The 4,300-nt window shown below is 49.7% G+C and overlaps 1 long non-coding RNA gene across 1 annotated transcript in view; it reads right to left on the bottom strand.

Moving 5' to 3' along the window:
- Positions 1–4,300, bottom strand: part of LOC139702729 (uncharacterized) — a 30,895-nt gene that overhangs the window by 19,094 nt on the left and 7,501 nt on the right. The gene's annotated exons all lie outside the window — the stretch shown is intronic.

The following is a 4,300-nucleotide window of genomic DNA, read 5'->3' as shown; positions in this document are numbered from 1 at the left end:
TCAGAGTCTGTGTCTTGAACTATAGCTGAGTCCATTCTCCCAGAGAGATGTCATCATACATGTGAAAAGAATCTCTATCGAGAGTTTAGTACAGTGGTAAAGGCCAAATGTGGTCTAATATGGGAATATAAGATTCCTGGGAGCCACAGACCCACGGGGGAGCTCAAACCCACATAGACTCATCTCCAAGGATGTCTCTTGGGTGCTCATGAGGAAGATGAGGGGCAGCTTGTAAAACCAGACTGGAAGGCCTTTCTCTAGGGGTGCAGACATGAAGTCCTGCTCAGACCACCCCCCTTCCATATCCCAAGTCCTACAACCATTAGGGAGAAAAGCTATGAATTTTCCCTCAGATTGACCAGGTTCATAGGTAAGGGGTCTTTTTTAGTATGGTGTTTCATGTCAGCCTCACATGTGGAGCAGAATGGCCAGTCTGCCAAAAGGGCCAGAAAAGATGAACAGGCCGATTCTGGGGCCTGACTGATGCAAGGAGCCCGGATGTTGATTGTTGTATTGAATTTAGAGAGAATATCTCAGCTGAGCAAAGGAACTGGACATTGGGGCATAACTAGGAACATCTGAGAGAATGGGAAGTTGTCTATGGAACAAAGTAATAGGGGAGTCTTTTTTGGATAGATGGTCTTTCCTCCTACCCTGACAATAGGAGAGGTGGACGGTACTGTTTGCCCCCAGAATTCTGTCAGGACTGAGAAAGTAGCCCCAGTATCAAGGAGAAAGTCATCCTTGTACCTATCTACCTGAATCCACACCCTGGGTTCCTGTCTATTGATCGTTACAGCTGGGGACAAGGACGCAAGGCTCCATCAATCTTCCATTGCCATGCCCAGAAGGTCGGAGGGTTCCCTGGCCATAGGCCTCCTATGGGATCTAGGACAGTCAGAGCCCCAATGACCTTGTTGTTGATATTTAGGGCATGGGGTACGCGGTATGCGTGGTACAGAGCATGTTCTGGCCCAGTGTCCCTCCTTGCCACTCTTGAAGCAGGAGTCCTAGGGGGTTTTGACCTGCAGTGATGGGCGGTGACCCGAGGAAGCACCCTCATGGCCTGGGCAAGCATCTGAAATTTCTCAGTCTGGGGCATGGCAGGGCCTTGTTCGAGCTTTTTTAGTTTGTCCCGGATGTTGGGGTAGCTCTGTGAGAGGAAATATGTCATAAGGACATGATGGCCATCTGGGGTTTCAGGATCTAGGTTACTGCTAAAGGGCTTTCGTAAGCCCATCCAGAAATTCTGATGGGGTCTCTTGTAATTTTTGGAAATTGACAGCCTTACTTGCCACTTTTTTGAGCCCTGCAATAATACATGCGGAGAATCGGTCCCTACTCTGTATGCCAGCATGTGTATTATAATCCCAGTGGAGAGTTTGATCTGGGGCAGCAAGTGGCCCCAGAGGGTGATTGGGATTAGCTCGGTGAGTTTCATCTGCATGGGCTCTGGCAAGTTCCCAGATTCTGGTATCTTCCTCAAGAAGGAGTGTATTAGCCAATAACATATAAGTGAGGCTATAAGCCTGGAGAACCCATTGAAACTCTTGGGACCTAGTTTTGGGGGGGACTAAAGATGTCCCCCGTGTTAGGGGGACACCTAAGGGGCTGGACCGAGCCAACGGGGGAGGTTGGTAGGGAGGGGGTTCATCTGCCAGATAGGTCGGGGTGAGAACGAAGAAGACAAAAAGCCTCAACATAGGGGATCTCCTTCCACTTTTTCGAGTGCTCACAGAAGATAAACAGATCTCTGAGAATTGCGGGATCTAGGGATCCTCCTGGGGGCCATTGACTTTTATTGTCTAATTGACAGTAAGGCCAATCTTGTGTGCAGAATTTAATAAGGGGGAGTCTGCAGGGAGGGAAGATGAGGCCCCCATAGGTCAAGAGAGGGACAAGGGTGGTTGAGAGAGAGAGAGAGAGAGAGGGAAGTGCATGTTCTTCCACCCCTCAGGACTTCCCGCTCATGAGCCGGGTTCCAGAGAGTCCACTGTGACCGTGAAGATTGTGGTGGGGTACATTCTCTCCTCCAGATTGGGCGTCAGAGGTTTGCTGGACGATCACGGTCAAAGCCCCTGTGTAGCCTGTCTGAAGTTGGATACCCGATAGGGGAACTCACCTACTGAAGAGCCGATGTTGTGTGAGTAGTAGCAGAACTCGAAAAAGTGGACGAGGATGGCAAGCCTTGAGAGAGGGTGCCCTTGTTCATCGAGGCATTCCCCCTCCCAGGATTAAGCACCAATGAAAAACGAACAAGGCTTGTTGTGGGAAAAAGGCCCGTTTATTGAGGAACAGCTCTGCATATTGATAGAGCCAGGGGTTATGACAGTTATAATAGTTTAACAGTTTAATGGTTTGTTGGTTGGCACGGGATGCTTTCTGATTGGTGGGTAAGAATCATGTGAGCCAGCAGGGCTAGTCTGATTGGTGGGTAAGGATCATATGAGCTAAGGGCTAGTCTGATTGGTGGGTAAGAATCATGTGAGCCAGCAGGGCTAGTCTGATTGGTGGGTAAGGATTATGTGAGTCAGCAGGTCTAGTCTGATTGGTGGGTAAGGATCATGTGAGCCAGCAGGGCTCACCATTGGACAGCTCTTCTTGGGGGATGGGGAAGTTAGTCTTTGGAGCCAGGGCGACTCCCAACAGTCAGGATCACTGAGAATACCCCATCTTCACATCTGAGGATCACAGGGTCCCTGGGCATGGAGGCAGGACCAGGGCTAGAGGAGCCACTTCAGGACGCCTCTTGGGTCAGCAGATACCAGGTACCAAGTACCAGAAATCTGTTGGAGGAGAGCAGAGGTGTGGAGGTCCCCTACGAAGGGCAGCTGAGCCTAAAGTTGAGGTTGGGATTGGATATTTAAAAAAAAAAAAAAAAAGGACTGGAGAGGCCTGCCCCCTGTGTGCAGCCACCAGAGACCTGAGAGAAACATCGAGCCACGCATGTTGTGGTTCCTTATTCACCAACAGGTGGCTCCACCCAAACCTCCTCTACCTTGGGCCATTGCAGCTGAAAGAATGAAGAAGGCTCATCGTTGGAGAAAATGCCTGTTTATTGAGGAACAGCTCTGCATATTTATGGGGGCGTTGACAGTTATGATAGTTTAACAGTTTAATGGTATGACAGTTGGCATGGGGTGCTTCCTGATTGGTGGGTAAGGATCATGTGAGTCAGCAGGGCTAGTCTGATTGGTGGGTAAGGATCTTGTGGGCCAGCAGGCCTAATCTGATTGGTGGGTAAGGATCATGTGAGCAAGCAGGGCTAGTCTGATTGGTGGGTAAGGATCATGTGAGCCAGCAGGGCTCACCATTGGACGGCTCTTCTCGGGCCATGGGGAAGTTACTCTTTGGAGCCAGGGCTACTCCCAACAGCAGCCATCGCCATAGCCCTCCCCTCGTGGTAATCTCCCCTGTGGGACATTGGTCAGGGCCAAGGCAGCTGCCCCTTGCAGTACCACAGACAACACTACAGCATCACCGAATAGGCCACCCAATGCCATTGCACAGGCCATCCTCCCAGTCTTGAAAGCAGTTGATTCCATCTTGGGACATCTCCACTGCCATCTTGGATTACTTCCACTGCTGCCTTCGCCATCTTTAGCTGGGGCAGCTTCCACCTTGGGATGCTGACGGGGGCCTGGAAGCCCAATGTTAAGGTACCTACAGGCTTGAAACTACTACCACCATCAAACAGTGACATGGGTGCTTCCATCTAGGGACAACAAACAGGACCTGGAAGACCATCACCAAGGTCCCTCTGGGCCCGTATGCACCACTGGTATCCCTACTAGGTGTGCTAACAGACACCATCTGCTTGCAGAGGCAACAGGGAGACTTGCATGGGGTCTCCATACTCTCTTTTTTCTCCTGCTAACAGCCAACACTTTTGATTACCCTTTCATTGGTCCTTTAATCTAATACCTCTATATTTTCACATCCTGCCTCATAAACATCACAGCCTACCACCCCCCACTGCCCACCATTAGAAACTGTAAACCCTTATGCAAAACTACTGGTTACCTGATAGAAGATAACCAAATTCATCATTTCGGTTTATAGCGACAAAACAGTAGATGTCAAAATAAAACCTAATTGATCTATGGCTGCATACCGGTTGCATTGGGTGCTGTAAACTTTGAAATCTCCCTTTAAGATGAGGTATTGGTAACCTGCAGGGACACTACAAGATTACAGGTTAGAAGCTGCAATAGCTCAGGTCTGCACTGCAAGAGAGGAAGACACAGACAGCATGAAAAAACCAGGGAGGAAAGTGCCCCAAACAAACCAAGATACAACA

Source organism: Marmota flaviventris, chromosome 18 (assembly GCF_047511675.1).
Source record: "Marmota flaviventris isolate mMarFla1 chromosome 18, mMarFla1.hap1, whole genome shotgun sequence".
Lineage (NCBI taxonomy): Eukaryota > Metazoa > Chordata > Mammalia > Rodentia > Sciuridae > Marmota > Marmota flaviventris.
Note: the sequence above shows the minus strand (reverse complement) of the source record. Positions and strands in the feature narration are given on the sequence as shown.